This window comes from Triticum aestivum, chromosome 4D (assembly GCF_018294505.1).
Source record: "Triticum aestivum cultivar Chinese Spring chromosome 4D, IWGSC CS RefSeq v2.1, whole genome shotgun sequence".
NCBI classification, from domain to species: Eukaryota; Viridiplantae; Streptophyta; class Magnoliopsida; order Poales; family Poaceae; genus Triticum; species Triticum aestivum.
Genome location: NC_057805.1, coordinates 377,421,803 through 377,447,436, shown reverse-complemented (window position 1 = coordinate 377,447,436; position 25,634 = coordinate 377,421,803).

Below are 25,634 nucleotides of genomic sequence, written 5' to 3'. Positions count from 1 at the left end.
CCCGGGGGCCATAGGTTTCACTAGTGGCTTCTCTCAAGATAGCATGTATTACGGTGGGTGAACAAATTACTGCCGAGCAATTGATAGAAAAGCGCATAGTTATGATGATATCTAAGGCAATGATCATGAATATAGGCATCACGTCCGTGTCAAGTAGACCGAAACGATTCTGCATCTACTACTATTACTCCACACATCGACCGCTATCCAGCATGCATCTAGAGTATTAAGTTCATAAGAACGGAGTAACGCATTACGCAAGATGACATGATGTAGAGGGATAAACTCAAGCAATATGATATAAACCCCATCTTTTTATCCTCGATGGCAACAATACAATACGTGCCTTGCTGCCCCTGCTATCACTGGGAAAGGACACCGCAAGATTGAACCCAAAGCTAAGCACTTCTCCCATTGCAAGAAAGATCAATCTAGTAGGCCAAACTAAACCGATAATTCAAAGAGACTTGCAAAGATATCAAATCATGCACATAAGAATTCAGAGAAGAATCAAATATTGTTCATAGATAATCAAGTTCATAAACCCACAATTCATCAGATCTCGGCAAACACACCGCAAAAAGTATTACATCAAATAGATCTCCAAGAAGATCGAGGAGAACTTTGTATTGAGATCCAAAGAGAGAGAGAAGAAGCCGTCTAGCTAATAACCATGGACCCGAAGGTCTGTGGTAAACTACTGACACATCATCGGAGAGGCTATGGTGTTGATGTAGAAGCCCTCCGTGATTGAATCCCCCTCCGGCAGATCGCCAGAAAAGGCCCAAAGATGGGATCTCACGGGTACAGAAGGTTGCGGCGGTGGAAAAGTGGTTCGTGGCTCTCCCCTGATGTTTTCAGTGTATAAAAGTATATATAGGCAAAAGAAGTAGGTCTGTGGAGCGACGAGGGGCCCACGTGGGTGGGGGCGCGCCTACCCCCGCTGGGCGCGCCCTCCTACCTCGTGGCCGCCTTGTGGCTTCCTTGACCTCCACTCCAAGTCTCCTGGATTGCGTTTGTTCCAAAAAAGATCCTCACGAAGGTTTCATTCCGTTTGGATTCCGTTTGATATTCTTTTTCAGCGAAACACTGAAATAGGCAAAAAAAATAGCAAATTGCAGTGGACCTTCCGTTAATAGGTTAGTCCCAAAAATAATATAAAAAGGTATATTAAAGCCCATTAAACATCCAAAATAGATAATATAATAGCATGAAATAATCAAAAATTATAGATACGTTGGAGACGTATCAGCCCCCAAGCGACCATATGAAGTGACAATAAAGACTCATTATTCTCAAAAATGAAACGACAGATGCCCTGAATTATCAGGGATGTCGGCTTTATTATATTCATCATAATATATACATTGTCAAGATATGTACATCACAAGAGCCAGTGGCTCAGGTGTAATAAGGCCGAAGATGAGCTATTCCACGGCCGGCGTGTCTCCTCCTACAACGTGCGTGAGTCCTTGTGTCCTCGAACATTGGTAAGGTAGTATGACCCATTGTTCAGATTTTTGCTGACCACAAAAGGCCCTTCCCATGGTGGGGATAGTTTATGCATATCAATCTGATCCTGGATAAGCCGGAGCACCAAGTCACCTTCTTAAAAGGTTCTGGTTTTAACCCGACGGCTGTGATAACCATGCAAATCTTGTTGGTAAATTGCCGAATGAGCCGCCGCAAGGTCACGCTCCTCATCCAACAGGTCAAGTGCATCCTGACATGCTTTTTCATTATCGACTTCAACATAAGTCGCCATACAGGGGAGTCATGACGGATATCACTAGGGAGAACCGCCTCTGCTCCGTAAACCATGAAGAAAGGCGTGTAACCTGTAGATCTGTTGGGGTAGTATTGATACTCCATAACACTGAGGGTAACTCCTCCACCCAACAACCCAGCGTCCTCTGCAAAGGGGCCATAAGCCGGGGCTTGATGCCTCGCAAAATCTCTTGATTGGCTCTCTCAGCTTGACCATTGGACTGGGGGTGAGCCACTGATGATACATCAAGTCTAATATGCTCTTGTTGACAAAACTCTTTCATAGCACCCTTGGACAGATTAGTGCCATTATCAGTTATAATGCTATGGGGAAAGCCAAAACAGAAAATCACCTTTTTGATGAATTGAACCGTCATCGCCGCGTCACACTTACTAACTGGCTCTGCTTCAACCCACTTTGTAAATTTGTCAACCGCCGCCAAAAGGTGGGTCTTTTTATCCTTGGACCTTTTGAAAGGCCCAAGCATATCAAGCCCCCAAACTACAAACGTCCAAGCAATTGGAATCATCCTCAATTCCTGAGCCGGCTCATGAGCTCGTCGTGAAAATTTCAGACAACCATCACATTTACTAACCAAATCCTCTGCATCAGCATGAGCTGTCAGCCAATAAAACCCATGACGGAAAGCCTTGGCTACAAGAGACTTAGAGCCGGCATGATGACCACAATCTCCTTCATGAATCTCTCGTAGAATCTCACAGCCTTCCTCGGGAGAAACACAATGTTGAAACGCCCATGTGACACTGCGATGATGCAACTCTACATTGACAATAGTCATTGACTAAGACCGCCGGGTTATCTGCCTGGCCAAAGTTTCATCCTCAGTAGCGCGCCCCGGGTCATATAAGCCAAATATGGAACTGTCCAATCAGGAATAACATGAGGAGCCGCCACCAATTGTGCTTCCGGGTCAGGAATAGCAAGATCTTCCTCTGTAGGAAGTTTGACTGAAGGGTTATGCAGAATATCCAGGAAAGTGTTAGGTGGCACCAGCTTACGCTGGGACCCTAACCGGCTCAAAGCATCAGCCGCCTCATTTTTCCTGCGATCAACATGTTCAACTTGATAACCTTTGAAGTGACCAGCAACAGCATCAACCTCTCGGCGATAAGCCGCCATGAGTGGATCCTTAGAATCCCAAGTGCCTGAAACTTGCTGAGCTACCAAATCTGAGTCACCGAAACACCTCACCCGGCTTAAAGTTCATCTCCTTAGCCATCCGGAGACCATGGAGCAAGACCTCATACTCAGCTGCATTGTTAGTACAAGAGAACATCAACCGGAGAACGTAACAAAATTTATCACCTCGTGGGGAAGTTGTAGGATCGAAAGTATGTCTAGAGGGGGGGTGATTAGACTACTTGACCAAATAAAAATCTATCCTTTTCCCAATTTTAAGTCTTGGCAGATTTTAGCAACTTAGCACAAGTCAAACAATCAACCTACACATGCAAGTCTAAGAGTATAGCAGCGGAATGTAAAACATTGCATATGAAGGTAAAGGGAGGAGTTTTGAGGGAGCAAACTCAATGTAGACGCGGAGATTTTTTCCCGTGGTTCCGATAGGTGGTGCTATCGTACATCCATGTTGATGGAGACTTCAACCCACGAAGGGTAACGGTTGCGCGAGTCCACAGAGGGCTCCACCCATGAAGGGTCCACGAAGAAGCAACCTTGTCTATCCCACCATGGCCATCGCCCACGTAGGACTTGCCTCACTAGGGTAGATCTTCGAAGTAGGTGATCTCCTTGCCCGTATAAACTCCTTGGTTCAACTCCACAATCTTGACGGAGGCTCCCAAGTGACACCTAACCAATCTAGGAGACACCACTCTCCAAAAGGTAATAGATGGTGTGTTGATGATGAATTCCTTGCTCTTGTGCTTCAAATGACAGTCTCGCCAACACTCAACTCTCTCTCACAGATTTGGATTTGGTGGAAAGATGATTTGAGTGGAAAGCAAGTTGGAGAAGGCTAGAGATCAAGATTTATGTGGTTGGAATGGAATATCTTGGTCTCAACACATGAGTAGGTGGTTCTCTCTCAGAAAATGTATGCTGGAAGTGTAGGTATGTTCTGATGGCTCTCCTCACGAATGAAGAGTGGGTGGAGGGGTATATATAGCCTCCACACAAAATCTAACCGTTACACACAATTCACCAAACTCGGTGGGACCGAATCAGAAAACTCGGTCGGACCGATTCAGTTCAAAATGTGAATGTTAGGCTTTTCGGTGGGACCGACATGTCAACTCGGTGGGTCCGATTTCATTAGGGTTAGGGATCTCGGTGAGACCGATTACACAAACTCGGTGGGACCAATTTTGGTAATAAGCTAACCAGAGAGTTGGTCAGGCAAACTCGGTGGGACCGAACAGGTCATTTCGGTGAGACCGAAACATTACAAAAGGGAAACAGAGAGTTTGCATTGCGAACTCGGTGGGACCGATCACTCATCTCGGTTGGACCAAAACATGACGAAGGGAAATAGAGAGTTTGCAATCCCATCTCGGTGAGACCGAAATCCCTATCGGTGAGACTGAAGTGACTAGGGTTTGTGGCAGTGGCTATGTCAAGTGAACTCGGTGGCGCCGGATAGAATATTTTGGTGGGTCCGAGTTTGACTTTTTGATTCGGGACATATGTGGATATGAGAAAGTGGTTGAGGGTTTTGGAGCATATCACTAAGAATTTTGAGCAAGTAAGCCATTAAGCAACACCTCATCCCCTTTTAATAGTATTGGCTTTTCCTATGGACTCAATGTGATCTTGGATCACTAATAGTAAAATGTAGAGTCTTGAGCTTGAGCCAATATTCGTCCTTAGCATTTTGAGGGGTCCACATTCCTAATCCATGCCATGCCAATCATTGAGCTTTCCTGAAATATTTATCTTGAAATAGCATTAGCTCAATGAGCTATATGTTCTTAATAATTACCAAAACCACCCAGGGATAGTTGCACTTTCAATCTCCCCCTTTTTGGTAATTGATGACAACATATAGATCAAAGCTTCGACAAATGATAATAAGATTGAAATACATCGTCGCTTTGAGAAGTATGTGACAAGCAAGAGCTCCCCCTAACTTTGTGCACTATTTAAGATTTGCTTTTGAATGCAAATGCACAGTCAATTAGGATCATGGGTCACTCTTCCATGTCACATACATCTTGGTGGAGCGCTCAAAATGATATGAATTGAAACATGCACTCATCACCAAGCAAAGTGAATGATCATATATGGAAAATAAGAGATAATATCATCCAAGCAAGCATTAAAGTAGCATATGATCACATGATCATACAAGTATCTCACACAGACATAGAGTATCAACCAAGCACACAAAAAGTTCAACCAAAAGCAAGAGAGACAAAGAGGCAAAACACTCTCTCTCGAAGCCTATGATCTATACATTTCTCCCCCTTTGGCAACAAGTTACCAAAAAGTTCGAAAATGCATAGTGCTATGCGTCTCTCAGGCTTTGTCTTCGGGAGGTGGTGTAGAGAGAACTCCAAGAACGAAGGCATCAGTTGATGTAGCTGGAGCTGGTGGAGTGGCTGCTGGAGGTGGAACTGAAGCTGTTGCTGCTAGTGCAGATGAAGTAGATCTCGTATCTAGCACATGCACTGCAGCTGACCTCTGACTCCTTGGGACTCGGTTAAAAGCATCCGTAGTGCCTTGTCCTCTCTTCTCCTTTGCTTCCTCCTGAAGCTGCTCAACTGCTGTCTGAATCTCAGTGATCTTCAGATCAAGATCATAAAACTTTGTTTCTATAATCCTCTCCAAGCTCTCCCGATTCTGAGTCAGAGTGGCCAAGCCATTCTCAATCCTCAGTGTAGCTTGAATTAGATGCCTCCTCAATGCTTGGCATCTTTGCAGCTTTCTCTGCCTTTGCCTTAGCTCTCTTCTCTTGTGCTTGTGCTGATGAGGGTTCATTCTCATTCATTACAACTTCATTATCTTCAAAATCTAGGTGTAAGGGTAAATGCTCCTTATCCAACAAGTAAGTTCCTGTGCCCATCTTTGAGTTGATGAGCACCTGAATATGTGGAGCATACCCACAATATCTCTTCTGGTCAGCAGCTGTCCTCTTGATTGTTTCCACAATCAGACTCATGACCTTGAATTTTGAGGAACATCAAAGATTTGCAGCAAGTTGATGGAATGTCCCCTTATCATCTTGTGATCTCCAGATTTGGGAAACTATGTATGCCTCAGGATGGTGTTGATAGTAGGCAGACCAGACAACAAATAATGCAAAGATCCAAGCTTGTGTGTCTCCAAAGCTTTATCAGGGATCTCTTTGTACATATTTGCCATAGAGTTGTGGTCTTTCTTCTTCTTGGCATACACATCCAAATCATCCTCATGCTCTTCTGGGGCTTTGATCAACTTGGCCCATTCTTCTACAATTGATTGGTACCTTGTACCTTCAGACATCCATACTATCCTTCCATCTGGATAGAAATGAGCAGTGGAGTAAAATTGCATGATTAACTCATCATTCCATTTTGTGAGCTTCTGTCCAACAAAATTGTCAACACCACATGCTTTGAATCTTTCATGTACACCTGGGAAGTGATCTTCATTCTCATAAATGAATTCCCAATCTACCCACTTCATATCAAAGACAATTGGCTTCTTGTCAAGCAGAATAGTCTCATAGAAGTCTTGTTGTTATTTGGTGTGGAACCTGTAGTCTACTGCAGTCCTCCTTCTCACAGCATAGGGATCAGACTGTCTCCATAATATCAGTCCTGCATCTTTCCTGATGTGCATGTCCTCTGCCACTGGATGAGTATCATTGTGGTCTGGAATCTTGGGTTTCAGTTTTCTTAGCACTAGGGCTTCATCATCCTCTTCTTCAACTTCAGGCACTGGGGCCTTGTTCTTCTCTTCTGCAGGAATGTTTCTGGTGCTTCTCTTTGGCTTAGTGGGCTTCTGAGCTTGAGCTGTTGCTTTGTTTGGGCTTTGATGGAGCAGCCCCTGACTTGATTGCATCTCCCATAAGCTTTTGAGACTTTGGAGCTGGAGCAGCATCCTCTTCCTCTTACTCTTCTTCATCATCTGATTTTCTCATAGAGGGGTATCCAAGCACCTTTGCAGTTGTTGTCCTTGCTTTCTTCCTTTTCTTCTGCCCTTCTCCAGCTGCCTCATCATCACTATGTTGTTCAATGGTGAACTTCATAGTTTCATTTGTAGGAACTTTCCTAGGCTTGGACATTGGAATCCTTCTGGCAGGTGCCTTCTTGTTCAAGCCAGGCTTGGTTGCAGCAGTTGTGGCATACTCCTTTTTCAGCACCTTCTTCTTAGAGCTCACTTCCTCTTCAGTAGCCACATAATCCTCATCCTCAGAATCTGAGGTTTTCTTCTTCCTTGATCTGGTGGCTGCTTTGGGCAAGTTACTTGGTGTGCTCCTGCTGCCCTCATCATAGCTGCTTGAGGGACTAGTGCCCTCACTCAATTGCACTTGCTCGTCAGATCTGTTTTGGCTATCACTTTGGTCAGACATCTTGGCAATCACACTGACAGCAAACCCTGTGAATATTACTAAAGAACTCCCACTTAGATAGACATCCCTCTAATCATCTAAGTGATCACGTGATCCAAATCAACTAAACCATGTTCGATCATCACGTGAGATGGAGTAGTTTTCAATGGTGAACATCACTATGTTGATCATATCTACTATATGATTCACGCTCGACCTTTCGGTCTCAGTGTTCCGAGGCCATATCTGCATATGCTAGGCTCGTCAAGTTTAACCCGGGTATTCTGTGTGTGCAAAACTGGCTTGCACCCGTTGTATGTGAACGTAGAGCTTATCACACCCGATCATCACGTGGTGTCTCGGCACGATGACCTTTCGCAACGGTGCATACTCAGGGAGAACACTTGTACCTTGAAATTTAGTGAGAGATCATCTTATAATCTGTAACACCCCAAAAATTTGACCTTGTTTTATTAATTAAAATTTTGCCAGGAAATTAAATTTTTATTTTTCTGGATTTCTCCTTTGATTTCAGAACCCCTCTTCTCTTTAATATTGTGGGTTTTTACCTCAAGTGGAAACTTTCCAAAAGTATTATTGGACTTGTATGCCCTCTTTATAAAAACAATTCTTTATCAGTGGATTTATTTGCATAATTATTTTTCATGAGCTTTATTCTTTTAAAATGATCTTTCATAAATTTGGAGCCCCTTTTTGCACTGCAACCATTTGATAAATGCTTTTAAAATTTTCACCAAAATTTGGGGATGTCATGTGAGGTTTCCACATCACTTTTATGCAAAAATATCTTTTGGTCATTGGAGATTTTGAGCTCTACATCAACTTTTCAAATCTGGTCCAGTAGGTATTTTTGCACTACACCCTATTTAAATATTCTTCTAAAAATTCTTCCAAGTGTTTGGAGATGTCAGTAGATGCTCATAATTCAACTTCATGCAAAAACCCAGTGTTGTTCTTTGAAAAATTTGAGTGAATCAACCTCATTTTCATTCTGGTCCAGTTTGGTGATTTGTACTGCAACCCTATTTTATTTTGCTCTAGTGCCCATGAGCTTTTTCCCTACTTATAGTTCTCCCTACCAAACCCTTAAGTCCAGGAGATTGGACCCATTGGAGTATTTTTGGTGCATGCAATGATAGCCTTTAGTTTCTGCCCAAAACTGGTTTTCTCAAAAACTTGCACTAACAAATTTCTGTTTTTGCCAAACTAACCTTACCACCTTCTTTAGCTCCTAAAGAGACTAGGATCTGGAGAGTTTGGCCACCCCAAGAGTTGCCTAGATGCCCATGGCATTCTGTCGAACACCCTGTGTGCAGGAACAGTTTTGGCATGTTTCTAGTTTGCATTGTGGACTTGAGCCCCTGACCCATCCAGCATGTCCACTAACCTCCTAGCTATCCCTAACCCTGGCCTGTTAACTACCAGCATCACCCAAGCTCTCTAGCACGCGCTGGCATTTCGTCGAACACCTGGTGTGCGTGCTCTGGGCGCGGCCAGAGCGCGCGTTTTGCACGTGCGTGCGCACGGGTCGCCGCGTCGCACCCCTGGCCCTTGCTCGCCTGCAGAGCCGCGCCATGCACTCGCCCACTCACCAGAACCTCCAAGCCTCCCTGGCGCCCTACAGCGCCGCCGTCAGAGCTCCCTTGGCGGCACGCCGGCGTCGGCAGCGGGCTCTGCCGTGGACGGCGCCGCCCAAACCACCCGTGCGCGCCAGCTACCCCCTGTGAACAGCCCGAGCTCATCCGCATGCTCGTCGGCACGCGCTCGTCGCCGCCACGACGCCCTGGCAGCTACAGAACGGCGACTCGCCATCGTTCTTATCCACCACCGCGGAGCCAGCCCCGTCGCGCCTATATAAGGAGGCCCCGAACTCCTCCGAGCACTCAGGCAACTCCAGGCCACCCCCATAGTGCTCCCGCAGCCAGCAATCGACGGGGAAGGGCCTCCTTCCTAGTCTCCGGCCAGTTCGGCCGCCGCCGAGCTCCGGTGCCGTGCGTCGCAACCAGCCCTCCCCCGCCTATCCAACGCCACCAAACGTCTCCCACAATCTTTGCGGAGCTGCCTAGCGCCTCAGCCTCGACCAAGGACCACCATAGCCCGAAGCCCTCTTTGCTCCCGAAACACCGTCCGCCGCGGAGCTCGCCGCCGGTGACTTCCTCCGTCCCCACCTGCCTAGCGCCCACCGGGAGGACCGCCCCGGTCTGGCGGATCCATCCCTGCCCTCAGGGCCCCGTGGGAGCTGCCGTTCGTCGACGGCGATCGCCGGAGGCCCGCCACCGTTCGGGCAGAGAGAAGGAGGGAGGGAAGACCAGTCAAACCTGACCAGTGGGCCCCTGGACCCACTGTCAGTGACCCGCGCGCCGTCCTCTCTGGTTAAGTGAAAGCGCAAAAGTCCGGAGTACGTCTCCTCTGCTTCGAAAGCGTATTTTCCCCCGAAGCGTTTTCTTTTTCTGATTTTATTAAAACAGAACTTTGACTGATCTTTGACTGGCTATAACTTTTAAAATAAAACTCCAAATGAGTTGATTCTTTTTCCTACCTCTCTCAAATTTCATCTAGTTTATTTTAAGATTTATTTCAAAAATATTTGGGACAACTTTTTGTACTGTATTTGAAATGTGTGTTATTTGAATATTTCTCAAAATAGGATTTTGGAGAAAAGGCAACCTTCAAAAATGCACCCCCACATGCATACACTTGAAGGCAAGCATTCTGAACCCTGGCTTAATATTTTTGGATGTTGTTGATACGGTTACAACATCACCTTGACTTGGAGCATACGCTATTTTATGTGACGGTAAGATCATACGCATGAGTGCATAATGGAGATTTCTTTGCTGTTATAAATGGATATGCTGGTGATAGTGATCATCCTCGTAAGCTTCTCATGCATGCCGGAAGGAAGTCGGGAAAGTCGCGGTCTTGGGTAGACGCGAGCTTGTCCCTAGTTCCTCGTTGAGACGAGTATGTCCGGTATGGCATGGTGAGGCTTGATGAGTGTTAAGCTTATCTGTTATGGAAATATTTTTGTTATGCTAATCATGCAGGGAACACTTGAACCTCCTGAGTCGGCCTTAGATCGAGTCTTGTCCAGTAACCCCCATACTTGCTTCGTACTACCACTTGTCCCTGCCATAGGTAGGGTACGGTTCAGTAAGTTGTCAACCCCTTTCTAGCACACACCGTACAGAGAGGCCGTGATGAGGGTCCCATGGCCATGGATTAAAGCCAGTCATCCGGTCCGGGGGCATGGGTGTTTCGGTTGTAGCCGAAGGGGTAGCTCCCCTAGTTTGCGCGCGGTATAAATTTTGTGATCCCATGCTACGTCGAGGTTGTAGCCTCCCCACTTAGAGTTTCGCTTGACAGGTGTCGTGGGTGATTCCAGACACCGGTAAGTTAAGCTGGTGTGTGCAGGTCAGGCGTGTTTTCAATTAAAAGACCGTAGACGGAATTAGTCCCGATGGACTAAAGAAATCCGTTACCCGTGGGTAAAGAGTACACCCTCTGCAGAGATTATACATCTATTCGAATAGCCGTGTCCATGGTTAAGGACTACAGTCTGGGATGGGTCAAGTGTCGGTCTTAGTGTCGGTCTTCGGAGGAAAAACTGTTAAACCAGAACTTGATTATGAACTGTGACATGTGGATTATGATTATTATTATTGTGGACTAACCATTTACTTTATTCGGATTATTGAGTATCCCTGGGACGGTTCTACCTCCTGGATATCCACTGTGATTTTCTATTATAAGCCCCTTTATGTGGTGTCGCATCAGACGCCCGACTGTGGCATGCTTGCTATTTATTTATATTATAAGCCCTTTATGCGTGTCGCTCAGACGCCCGACTGCGGCATGCTTGTTATTTTATTTATCCTTTCATAGCCCTTTATGCGGTGTCGCTCAGACGCTCGACTGCGGCATGCTTGTTATTTATTTCCTCATAAGCCCTTTATGTGGTGTCGCTCAGACGCCCGACTGCGGCATGCTTGTTATTTAATTATTCTTTATAAAGCCCTTTATGTGGTGTCGCTCAGACGCCCGACTGCGGCATTGTTAATTTATTTGCACCCTTTTTCAAGGAGTCATTTCAGACACTCGATCACTACATCTATTTCTATATCGCATATTCATATTTTACCTGCATGCGTACATCATGGACTTCGTTTATTTCGTGACAGACGTTATGATCATAGAATATTTCGGAGCATGATTACCCTTGTTATATTATACCCGTGTTCTTAATGTTTGCGAGTACATTCAAACGTACTCACTGGCTTGTCCCTGGCTATTGTCTTGGCCAGATTTCTTGCGTGGAGAAGAGCGTTACGACGACAGCCCCGGAACCCATGTAAGGTGATAGCAGCCTCGCGAAGATAGGAGTTATCCTGGTCAGCTGTTCTTGTGGGAAATGGAGTCCCATAGACGCAGATGAACCACAAACCGCTTCCGCCATCAACCACTAGAAACCAAGTGTTGTACTCATAGGCCACAATGGTCTTGTACTACATATTTTGTACTTTGCTTGGAATTCTTGTATCAAGTTGGTGCCTCATCAGCTAACAGTAATCCTGGGGCTGGTGAGCACAAGGGCCATTTTCTGGAGAATTAATATCCCGAAAATCCGGTCCTGACAGACTTGGTATCAGAGCCAGGCTGACCATTGGCTAACCCTATCTTAGCCAGGTCAATAAACCTAGGTTAACCAACCCACCAGACCTTAACCAACCCCGGCCAAGCTTCTCGTGTAAGATAGCCACACAGTGACCCCGACGCTTTTGGCAGTCGGTGCCCAACCTATCAGCCTAGCCTGTCGATCACGCGCCAGTGACCGACACCTAACTTGTCTCATTCGCAAGCGTGCGAAGGAAGACTCCGCCCCTTTTTCTATAAAAAGGGCACGCTAGCCTCAACCCAGCACAGCACAGCCTCTTTCCCAAACCAAGTCACGATGCCTGGCCCCATTGTTCACAATGAGACCACAGCAACCAACCTTGGAGGTTTTGTGACCGTGCTCGCAAACCTCACCCGCCGTGCCTATGCATTAGAAGAGCCCCCAGAATATGTTGTGTACCAAGAACTCATGAGCGGTGAGAGCCGTCAGTTCTGGGCCACTGTACACATTTATGGTAGGGGTCTATCGCCAGAACGCCCCTACAGGTTCACTGGAAGGACCACTCCCTTTGAGCCACAAGCCATCCAACTGGCAGCTCGAGAAGCTATAGTTCAACTCCGGCACTTGTCGCCCAGAGTTAACTGTCGCTCGTTCTACTACTACCCCAGTCGTAACGGGTATGGTAGGCCGCCCCAGGTTGCCAACGGAGATCACGAGACGGATCCTGCACTATTGCATCTGGTGCGCTATGTAAGTGCACTAGAGGAACTGTTCGATCAAATCACCCTTGATCTGATCGCAGCTCGTGGAGAACTGTTTCGCCGAGCCCCGGCGAGAGGAGAAGTGGAGCCCGACGCCGACAACCCAGTCGTGTTGTTCGGACACCCGATCGAGCCCTTGAGGTCTGCCCCAGCCATCGACCAAAATACTTTGATGTCCCCAGAAGTGCTTCGCCGCCTTTTGGGAACACACTCCAACGGGGTTGTGGCCAACAACCCCCGCGATGGTCATCATCGCTACCCCGACCCTGCAGCCCCTCAACCTCATCCGGCTAATCCCGACGGTGAAACCCGTGGAGAAGCTTCGACGTCCACTAGGCAAGCCCGCTTAGATATTAACGGAGTAGACTAAGTCACTCGAGTAGTAACGAGCCTTATTATTTTTTTCTACGCCTTGTAATTGTGTGATCCTGTATCACCATTATTAAAGGATGTCTGCTTGTGCGCCCCAGTACCAGAGACGTTTTCTCAGGACCCTGTCCTTTTGCCGTTTTCATTATAAACGTCATAGCTATGTTTATTTGTGTGTTGCAGCTTATGTTTGTACCCTAAATTCGTGCTATGAGCAAACTCTTGGTTTCAACTAATGGGAGTATTATTTTTAAAACAACCCTTAGCAAATCTCGAGGACGAGATTTTTCTTAAGGGGGGTAGTGTTGTAACACCCCAAAAATTTGACCTTGTTTTATTAATTAAAATTTTGCCAGGAAATTAAATTTTTATTTTTCTGGATTTCTCCTTTGATTTCAGAACCCCTCTTCTCTTTAATATTGTGGGTTTTTACCTCAAGTGGAAACTTTCCAAAAGTATTATTGGACTTGTATGCCCTCTTTATAAAAACAATTCTTTATCAGTGGATTTATTTGCATAATTGTTTTTCATGAGCTTTATTCTTTTAAAATGATCTTTCATAAATTTGGAGCCCCTTTTGCACTGCAACCATTTGATAAATGCTTTTAAAATTTTCACCAAAATTTGGGGATGTCATGTGAGGTTTCCACATCACTTTTATGCAAAAATATCTTTGGTTATTGGAGATTTTGAGCTCTACATCAATTTTTCAAATCTGGTCCAGTAGGTATTTTTGCACTACAACCTATTTAAATATTCTTCTAAAAATTCTTCCAAGTGTTTGGAGATGTCAGTAGATGCTCATAATTCAACTTCATGCAAAAACCCAGTGTTGTTCTTTGAAAATTTGAGTGAATCATCCTCATTTCATTCTGGTCCAGTTTGGTGATTTGTACTGCAACCCTATTTTATTTTGCTCTAGTGCCCATGAGCTTTTTCCCTACTTATAGTCCTCCCTACCAAACACTTAAGTCCAGGAGATTGGACCCATTGGAGTATGTTTAGTGCATGCAATGATAGCCTTTAGTTTCTGCCCAAAACTGATTTTCTCAAAAACTTGCACTAACAAGTTCCTGTTTTTGCCAAACTAACCTTACCACCTTCTTGAGCTCCTAAAGAGACTAGGATCTGGAGAGTTTGGCCACCCCAAGAGTTGCCTAGATGCCCATGGCATTCTGTCGAACACCCTGTGTCCAGGAACAGTTTGGCATGTCTGCTAGTTTGCATTGTGGACTTGAGCCCCTGACCCATCCAGCATGTCCACTAACCTCCTAGCTATCCCTAACCCTGGCCTGTTGACTACCCGCATCACCCAAGCTCTCTAGAGCGCTCTGGCTTTTCGTCGAACACCTGGTGTGCGTGCTCTGGGCGCGACCAGAGCGCACGTTTTGCACGTGCGTGCACACGGGTCGCCGCGTCGCACCCGTGGCCCTTGCTCGCCTGCAGAGCCGCGCCATGCACTCACCCACTCACCAGAAACCTCCAAGCCTCCCTGGCGCCCTACAGCGCCGCCGTCAGGGCTCCCTTGGCGGCACGCCGGCGTCGGCAGCGGGCTCTGCCGTGGACGGCGCCGCCCAAACCACCCGCGCGCGCCAGCTACCCCCTGTGAACAGCCCGAGCTCATCCGCATGCTCGTCGGCACGCGCTCGTCGCCGCCACGACGCCCTGCAGCTACAGAACGGCGACTCGCCATCGTTCTTATCCACCACCGCGGAGCCAGCCCCGTCGCGCCTATATAAGGAGGCCCCGAACTCCTCCGAGCACTCAGGCAACTCCAGGCCACCCCCATAGTGCTCCCGCAGCCAGCAATCGACGGGGAAGGGCCTCCTTCCTAGTCTCCGGCCAGTTCGGCCGCCGCCGAGCTCCGGTGCCGTGCGTCGCAACCGGACCCTCCCCCGCCTATCCAATGCCACCAAACGTCTCCCCACAGTCTTGCAGAGCTGCCTAGCGCCTCAGCCTCGACCAAGGACCACCATAGCCCGAAGCCCTCTTTGCTCCCGAACCACCGTCCGCCGCGGAGCTCGCCGCCGGTGACTTCCTCCGTCCCCACCTACCCAACGACCACCGGGAGGACCGCCCAGGTCTGGCGGGTCCATCCCTGCCCTCAGGTGCCCTCGAAGAGCCGCCGTTCGTCGACGGCGATCGCTGGAGGCCCGCCACCGTTCGGGCAGAGAGAGAGGAGGGAGGGAAGACAAGTCAAACCTGACCAGTGGGCCCCTTGGACCCACTGTCAGTGACTCGTGCAGCCGTCCTCTCTGGTTAAGTGAAAGCGCGAAAGTCCAGAGTATGTCTCCTCTGCTTCGAAAGCGTATTTTCCCCAAAACGTTTTCTTTTCTGGTTTTATTTAAAAACAGAACTTTGACTGATCTTTGACTGGCTATATCTTTTAAAATAAAACTCCAAATGAGTTGATTCTTTTTCCTACCTCCATCAAATTTCATCTAGTTTATTTTAAGATTTATTTCAAAAATATTTGGAACAACTTTTTGTACTGTATTTGAAATGTGTGTTATTTGAATATTTCTCAAAATAGGATTTTGGAGAAAAGGCAACCTTCAAAAAATGCACCCCCACATGCATACACTTGAAGGCAAGCATTCTGAACCCTGGCTTAATATTTTTGGATGTTGTTGATACGGTTACAACATCACCTTGACTTGGAGCATACACTATTTTATGTGACGGTAAGATCATACGCATGAGTGAAAAATGGAGTTTTCCTTGCTGTTATAAATGGATATGTTGGTGATAGTGATCGTCCTCGTAAGCTTCTCATGCATGCCGGAAGGAAGTCGGGAAAGTCGCGGTCTTGGGTATACGAGAGCTTGTCTCTAGTCCCTCGTTGAGACGAGTATGTCCGGTATGGCATGGTGGAGCTTGATGAGTGTTAAGCTTATCTGTTATTGGAAATATTTTTGTTATGCTAATCATGCAGGGAACACTTGAACCTCCTGAGTTGGCCTTAGATCGAGTCTTGTCCAGTAACCCCCACACTTGCTTCGTACTACCACTTGTCCCTGCCATAGGTAGGGTACGGTTCAGTAAGTTGTCAACCCCTTTCTAGCACACACCGTACAGAGAGGCCGTGATGAGGGTCCCATGGCCATGGATTCAAGCCAGTCATCCGATCCGGGGGCATGGGTGTTTCGGTTGTAGCCGAAGGGGTAGCTCCCCTAGTTTGCGCGCGGTATAAATTTTGTGATCCCATGCTACGTCGAGGTTGTAGCCTCCCCACTTAGAGCTTCGCTTGACAGGTGTCGTGGGTGATTCCAGACACCGGTAAGTTAAGCTGGTGTGTGCAGGTCAGGCGTGTTTTCAATTAAAAGGCCGTAGACGGAATTAGTCTCGATGGACTAAAGAAATCCGTTACCCGTGGGTAAAGAGTACACCCTCTGCAGAGATTATACATCTATTCGAATAGCCGTGTCCATGGTTAAGGACTACAGTCTGGGATGGGTCAAGTGTCGGTCTTAGTGTCGGTCTTCGGAGGAAATACTGTTAAACCAGTACTTGATTATGAACTGTGACACATGTGGATTATGATTATTATTATTGTGGACTAACCATTTACTTTATTCGGATTATTGAGTATCCCTGGGACGGTTCTACCTCCTGGATACCCACTGCAACTATTCTATTATAAGCCCTTTATGTGGTGTCGCATAGACGCCCGACTGTGGCATGCCTGCTATTTTCTTTATATTATAAGCCCTTTATGCGGTGTCGCTCAGACACCCGACTGCGGCATGCTTGTTATTTTATTTATCCTTTATAAGCCCTTTATGCGGTGTCGCTCAGACGCCCGACTACGGCATGCTTGTTATTTAATTATTCCTTATAAGCCCTTTATGCGGTGTCGCTCAGACGCCCGACTGCGGCATGCTTGTTATTTAATTATTCTTTATAAGCCCTTTATGTGGTGTCGCTCAGACGCCCGACTGCGGCATTGTTAATTTATTTGCACCCTTTTCGAGGAGTCATTTCAGACACTCGATCACTACACTCTATTTCTATATTGCATATTCATATTTTACCCGCAGGCGTACATCATGGATTTCGTATATTTCGTGACAGACGTTATGATCATAGAAGATTTCGGAGCATGTTTTGATATATTATACCCGTGTTCTTAATGTTTGCGAGTACATTCAAACGTACTCACTGGCTTGTCCCTGGCTATTGTCTTGGCCAGATTTCTTGCATGGAGAAGAGCGGTACGACGACAGCCCCGGAACCCATGTAAAGGTGATAGCAGCCTCGCGAAGATAGGAGTTTTCCTGGTCAGCTGTTCTTGTGGGAAATGGAGTCCCATAGACGCAGATGAACCTCAAACCACTTCCGCCATCAACCACTAGAAGCCAAGTGTTGTACTCATAGGCCACAATGGTCTTGTACTACATATTTTGTACCTTGCTTGGAATTCTTGTATCAAGTTGGTGCCTCATCAGCTAACAGTAATCTTGGGGCTGGTGAGCACAAGGGCCATTTTCTGGAGAATTAATATCCCGAAAATCCGGTCCTGACATAATGCTACCGTCGAACTAAGCAAAATAAGATGCATAAAGGATAAACATCACATGCAATCAATGTAACTAATATGATATGGCCATCATCATCTTGTGCCTTTGATCTCCATCTCCAAAGAACCGTCATGATCACCATCGTCACCGGCGCAACACCTTGATCTCCATCGTAGCATCGTTGTCGTCTCGCCAACTATTGCTTCTACGACTATCGCTACCGCTTAGTGATAAAGTAAAGCAATTACATGGCGATTGCATTTCATACAATAAAGCGACACCCATATGGCTCCTGCCAGTTGCCGATAACTTCGTTACAAAACATGATCATCTCATACAATAAAATTTAGCATCATGTCTTGACCATATCACATCACAACATGCCCTACAAAAACAAGTTAGACGTCCTCTACTTTGTTGTTGCAAGTTTTACGTAGCTGCTACGGGCTGAGCAAGAACCATTCTTACCTATGCATCAAAACCACAACGATTTTTCGTCAAGTATGTGCTGTTTTAACCTTCAACAAGGACCGGCGTAGCCACACTCGATTCAACTAAAGTTGGAGAAACTGACACCCGCAGCCACCTGTGTGCGAAGCACGTCGGTAGAACTAGTCTCGCGTAAGCGTACGCGTAATGTCGGTCTGGGCCGCTTCATCCAATCATTACCGCCAAATCAAAGTATGACATGCTGGTAAGCAGTATGACTATTATCGCCCACAACTCACTTGTGTTCTACTCATGCATATAACATCTACGCACAAACCTGGCTCGGATACCACTGTTGGGGAACGTAGTAATTTCAAAATTTTCCTACGCACACGCAAGATCATGGTGATGCACAGCAACGAGAGGGGAGAGTGTTGTCTACGTACCCTCATAGACCGTAAGCGGAAGCGTTATAACAACGCGGTTGATGTAGTCGTACGTCTTCACGATCGACCGATCCTAGTACCAAAAGTACGGCACCTCCGAACTATCCGTCACACGTTCAGCTCGGTGACGTCCCATGAACTCACGATCCAGCAGAGTGTCGAGGGAGAGCTTCGTCAGCACGACGGCGTGATGACGGTGATGATGAAGCTACCGCCGCAGGGCTTCGCCTATGATGATATGACCGAGGTGGATTATGGTGGAGGGGGGCACCGCACACGGCTAAGGGATCAATGATCAACTTGTGTGTCCTAGGGTGCCCCCTGCCCCCGTATATAAAGGAGCAAGGGGGAGGCCGATCGGCCCTTGGGGCGCGCCAAGGAGGGGGAGGAGTCCTTCTCCTAGTAGGAGTAGGACTCCCCTTTCCTAGTCCAACTAGGAGGAGGAAGGGGAAGGAAGGAGAGGGAGAGGAGAAGGAAAGGAGGGGCGCGCCCCCCTCCCTTGTCCAATTCGGACTCCCTATAGGGAGGGGGCGCGGCTGCCCCTTGTGGGCTGCCTCCCCTCTTCCCTATGGCCCATGTAGGACCAATAGTCCCCCGGGGGTTCCGATAACCCCCCGGCACTCCGATAATTATCCGGTGACCGCCGGAACTCATCCGGTGTCCGAATATAGTCATTCAATATATCAATCTTTATGTCTCGACCATTTAGAGACTCCTCGTCATGTCCGTGATCACATCTGGGACTCTAAACTATCTTCGGTACATCAAAACACATAAACTCATAATACCGATCGTCACCGAACGTTAAGCGTGCGGACCCTACGGGTTCGAGAACTATGTAGACATGACTGAGACACGTCTCTGGTCAATAACCAATAGCGGAACCTGGATTTTCATATTGGCTCCCACATATTCTACGAAGATCTTTATCGGTCAAACCGCATAACAACATACGTTGTTCCCTTTGTCATCGGTATGTTACTTGTCCGAGATTCGATCGTCGGTATCTCAATACCTAGCTCAATCTCGTTAATTACGAGCAAGTCTCTTTACTCGTTCCGTAATGCATCATCCCGCAACTAACTCATTAGTCACATTGCTTGCAAGGCTTATAGTGATGTGTATTACCGAGAGGGCCCAGAGATACCTCCCGACAATCGGAGTGACAAATCCTAATCTTGATCTATGCCAACTCAACAAGTACCATCGGAGACACCTGTAGAGCACCTTTATAATCACCCATTATGTTGTGACGTTTGGTATCACACAAAGTGTTCCTCTGGTATTCGGGAGTTGCATAATCTCATAGTCATAGGAACATGTATAAGTCATGAAGAAAGCAATAGCAATATACTAAACGATCAAGTGCTAAGCTAACGGAATGGGTCAAGTCAATCACATCATTCTCTAATGATGTGATCCCGTTAATCAAATGACAACTAATGTCTATGGCTAGGAAACTTAACCATCTTTGATTCAATGAGCTAGTTGTCGGGATGATAGCGTCATTGACAGAATTCTTCAACTGGGAGTTAATCTTCCGGATGATAGCGTCATTGACAGAATTCTTCAATCACTGCCACCAAGCTACAGGAGCTTCGTGATGAACTATAACATGCAAGGGATGAATAAGACAATTCCCGAGCTCTTCGCAATGCTAAAGGCAGCGGAGTTAGAAATCAAAAAGGAGCATCAAGTGTTGATGGTCAATAAGACCACTAGTTTCAAGAAAAAGGGCAAAGGGACGAAGAAGGGGAACTTCAAGAAGAACAGCAAGCAAGTTGCTGTTCAGGAGAAGAAACCCAAGTCTGGACCTAAGCCTGGGACTGAGTGCTTCTACTGCAAGCAGACTGGTCACTGCAAGCGGAACTGCCCCAAGTATTTGGCGGATAAGAAGGATGGCAAGGTGAACAAAGGTATATGTGATATACATGTTATTGATGTGTACCTTACTAATGCTTGCAGTAGCACCTGGGTATTTGATACTGGTTCTGTTGCTAATATTTGCAACTCGAAACAGGGGCTACAGATTAAGTGAAGATTGGTTAAGGACGAGGTGACGATGCGCGTGGGAAATGGTTCCAAAGTCGATGTGATCGCCGTCGGCACGCTACCTCTACATCTACCTTCGGGATTAGTATTAGACCTAAATAATTGTTATTTGGTGCCAGCGTTGAGCATGAACATTATATCTGGATCTTGTTTGATGCGAGACGGTTATTCATTTAAATCAGAGAATAATGGTTGTTCTATTTATATGAGTAATATCTTTTATGGTCATGCACCCTTGAAGAGTGGTCTAGTTTTAATGAATCTCGGTAGTAGTGACACACATATTCATAATGTCGAAGCCAAAAGATGCAGAGTTGATAATGATAGTGCAACTTATTTGTGGCACTGCCGTTTAGGTCATATCGGTGTAAAGCGCATGAAGAAACTCCATAATGATGGACTTTTGGAATCACTTGGTACTTGCGAACCGTGTCTCATGGGCAAGATGACTAAAACACCGTTCTCCGGAACTATGGAGAGAGCAACTGATTTGTTGGAAATCATACATACAGATGTATGTGGTCCGATAAATATTGAGGCTCGTGGCGGATATCGTTATTTTCTCACCTTCACAGATGATTTGAGCAGATATGGGTATATCTACTTAATGAAACATAAGTCTGAAACATTTGAAAAGTTCAAAGAATTTCAGAGTGAAGTTGAAAATCATCGTAACAAGAAAATAATGTTTCTACGATCAGATCGTGGAGGAGAATATTTGAGTTACGAGTTTGGCCTACATTTGAAACAATGCGGAATAGTTTCGCAACTCACGCCACCCGGAACACCACAATGTAATGGTGTGTCCGAACGTCGTAATCGTACTTTACTAGATATGGTGTGATCTATGATGTCTCTTACTGATTTACCTCTATCGTTTTGGGGTTATGCTTTAGAGACGGCTGCATTCACCCTAAATAGGGCACCATCGAAATCCGTTGAGACGACGCCTTATGAACTATGGTTTGGCAAGAAACCAAAGTTGTCATTTCTTAAAGTTTGGGGTTGCGATGCTTATGTGAAGAAACTTCAACCTGATAAGCTCGAACCTAAATCGGAGAAATGTGTCTTCATAGGATACCCAAAGGAGACTGTTGGGTACATCTGCGACACCTACACCAATTAGTGGGGAAGTTAATGATAATGATCATGAAACTTCAGATCAAGTTATTACTGAACCTCGTAGGTCAACCAGATTAAGATCCGCACCAGAGTGGTACGGTAATCCTGTTCTGGAGGTTATGTTACTAGACCATGACGAACCTACGAACTATGAAGAAGCGATGGTGAGCCCAGATTCCGCAAAATGGCTTGAAGCCATGAAATCCGAGATGGGATCCATGTATGAGAACAAAGTATGGACTTTGGTTGACTTGCCCGATGATCGGCAAGCCATTGAAAATAAATGGATCTTCAAGAAGAAGACTAACGCTGACGGTAATGTTACTGTCTACAAAGCTCGACTTGTTGCGAAAGGTTTTCGACAAGTTCAAGGGATTGACTACGACGAGACTTTCTCACCCGTAGCGATGCTCAAGTCTGTCCGAATCATGTTAGCAATTGCCGCATTTTATGATTATGAAATTTGGCAAATGGATGTCAAAACTGCATTCCTGAGTGGATTTCTGGAAGAAGAGTTGTATATGATGCAACCGGAAGGTTTTGTTGATCCAAAGGGAGCTAACAAAGTGTGCAAGCTCCAGCGATCCATTTATGGACTGGTGCAAGCCTCTTGGAGTTGGAATAAACGCTTTGATAGTGTGATCAAAGCATTTGGTTTTATACAGACTTTTGGAGAAGCCTGTATTTACAAGAAAGTGAGTGGGAGCTCAGTAGCATTTCTGATATTATATGTGGATGACATATTGCTGATTGGAAATGATATAGAATTTCTGGATAGCATAAAGGGATACTTGAATAAGAGTTTTTCAATGAAAGACCTCGGTGAAGCTGCATATATATTAGGCATCAAGATCTATAGAGATAGATCAAGACGCTTAATTGGACTTTCACAAAGCACATACCTTGACAAAGTTTTGAAGAAGTTCAAAATGGATCAAGCAAAGAAAGGGTTCTTGCCTGTACTACAAGGTGTGAGATTGAGTAAGACTCAATGCTCGACCACTGCAGAAGATAGAGAGAAGATGAAAGATGTTCCCTATGCTTCAGCCATAGGCTCTATCATGTATGCAATGCTGTGTACCAGACCTGATGTGTGCCTTGCTATAAGTTTAGCAGGGAGGTACCAAAGTAATCCAGGAGTGGATCACTGGACAGCGGTCAAGAACATCCTGAAATACCTGAAAAGGACTAAGGATATGTTTCTCGTTTATGGAGGTGACAAAGAGCTCATCGTAAATGGTTACGTTGATGCAAGCTTTGACACTGATCCGGACGATTCTAAATCGCAAACCGGATACGTGTTTACATTGAACGGTGGAGCTGTCAGTTGGTGCAGTTCTAAGCAAAGTGTCGTGGCGGGATCTACGTGTGAAGCTGAGTACATAGCTGCTTCGGAAGCAGCAAATGAAGGAGTCTGGATGAAGGAGTTCATATCCGATCTAGGTGTCATACCTAGTGCATCGGGTCCAATGAAAATATTTTGTGAAAATACTGGTGCAATTGCCTTAGCAAAGGAATCCAGATTTCAAAAAAGAACCAAGCACATCAAAAGACGCTTCAATTCCATCCGGGATTTAGTCCAGGTGGGAGACATAGAAATTTGCAAGATACATACGGATCTGAATGTTGCAGACCCGTTGACTAAGCCTCTTCCACGAGCAAAACATGATCAGCACCAAGACTCCATGGGTGTAAGAATCATTATTGTGTAATCTAGATTATTGACTCTAGTGCAAGTGGGAGACTGAAGGAAATATGCCCTAGAGGCAATAATAAAGTTATTATTTATTTCCTTATATCATGATAAATGTTTATTATTCATGCTAGAATTGTATTAACGGGAAACATAATACATGTGTGAATACATAGACAAACAGAGTGTCACTAGTATGCCTCTACTTGACTAGCTCGTTGATCAAAGATGGTTATGTTTCCTAGCCATAGACATGAGTTGTCATTTGATTAACGGGATCACATCATTAGGAGAATGATGTGATTGCCTTGACCCATTCCGTTAGCTTAGCACTCGATCGTTTAGTATGTTGTTATTGCTTTCTTCATGACTTATACATGTTCCTATGACTATGAGATTATGCAACTCCCGTTTACTGGAGGAACACTTTGTATGCTACCAAACGTCACAACGTAACTGGGTGATTGTAAAGGTGCTCTACAGGTGTATCCAACGGTACTTGTTGGGTTGGCGTATTTCGAGATTAGGATTTGTCACTCTGATTGTCGGAGAGGTATCTCTGGGCCCACTCAGTAATACACATCACCATAAGCCTTGCAAGCATTGTGACTAATGAGTTAGTTGCGGGATGATGTATTACGGAACGAGTAAAGAGACTTGCTGGTAACGAGATTGAACTAGGTATCGAGATACCGACGATCGAATCTCGGGCAAGTAACATACCGATGACAAAGGGAACAACGTATGTTGTTATGCGGTCTGACCGATAAAGATCTTCGTAGAATATGTAGGAACGATATGAACATCCAGGTTCCGCTATTGGTTATTGACCGGAGAGGTGTCTCGGTCATGTCTACATAGTTCTCGAACCCGTAGGGTCCGCACGCTTAACGTTACGATGACAGTTATATTATGAGTTCATATGTTTTGATGTACCGAAGGTTGTTCGGAGTCCCGGATGTGATCAGGGACATGACGAGGAGTCTCGAAATGGTCGAGACATAAAGATTGATATATTGGAAGCCTATGTTTGGACATCGGAAGTGTTCCGGGTGAAATCGGGATTTTTCCGGAGTATCGGGAGGTTACCGGAACCCCCGGTAACTTAATGGGCCTTATTGGGCCTAGGTGGAAGAGAGGAGAGGAGGCCAGGGCAGGGCCGCGCGCCCCTCCCCCCAGTCCGAATAGGACAAGGAGAGGGGGGCGGCGCCCCCCCTTCCTTCCTCCCCTCCACCTTTTCCCCCTTCCTCTCCTAGTCCAACATGGAAAGGGGGGAGTCCTACTCCCGGTAGGAGTAGGACTCCTCCTGGCGCGCCTCTCCTCTAGGCCGGCCGACCCCCCCCTTGCTCCTTTATATACGAGGGCAGGGGGCACCTCTAGACACACAATTGATCATTGATCTCTTAGCCGTGTGCGGTGCCCCCCTCCACCATATTACACCTCGATAATATCGTAGCGGTGCTTAGGCGAAGCCCTGCGTCGGTAGAACATCAACATTGTCACCACGCCGTCGTGCTGACGAAACTCTCCCTCAACACTCGGCTGGATCGGAGTTCGAGGGACGTCATCGTGCTAAACGTGTGCTGAACTTGGAGGTGACGTGCGTTCGGTACTTGATCGGTCGGATCGTGAAGACGTACGACTACATCAACCGCGTTGTGTTAAACGCTTCTGCTATCGGTCTACGAGGGTACGTGGACAACACTCTCCCCTCTCGTTGCTATGCATCACCATGATCTTGCGTGTGCGTAGATTTTTTTTGAAATTACTACGTTCCCCAACAGTCTTCTCTATGGGGGCACAGACTTCGTGGGCGTCGTGGGCCGCCTGCTAGGAGCCGGCCTTTCTGGAGGCCGCCTGCTAGGAGTCGGCCTGTCTGGGGGCCGTCCTCTGGTGCATGGTCATCTTCTGGCAGTCGGCCGCTTGATCCAGCCGGCCACCAGAAGGCGGCAATTCATCCTTGATGCTTGAGGGGCGCAGCCGGCCCCGATGTCTTGAAATGCTCAGGGACTCGGGTTAGGCTACCCGTGGCCCATTACTCCGACAGTAGTCCCCGAAGCTGGTGAGGCATCGCAGCTGATAAGTCGAGGTGCCTCGGCAGTTTCCTCCTCCGAGTGCTCTTGTTGAACGCTTTGTCCGTCTCCTGGTATGCCGCCTGCTGGGAACCGGCCGTGACTAGGCGGGGTCGTCTGATAATTTTGAAACGCCAAGGCGGGAACCAGGTGGCGTGATTGCTAGGCCTCTAGGTCCGCCGCCCGCAGCAAGCACGCCACGCGGCGCCAGCTAGTCGGGCCAGCCTACCAGCCCATGCGGGCGATGGGACGCT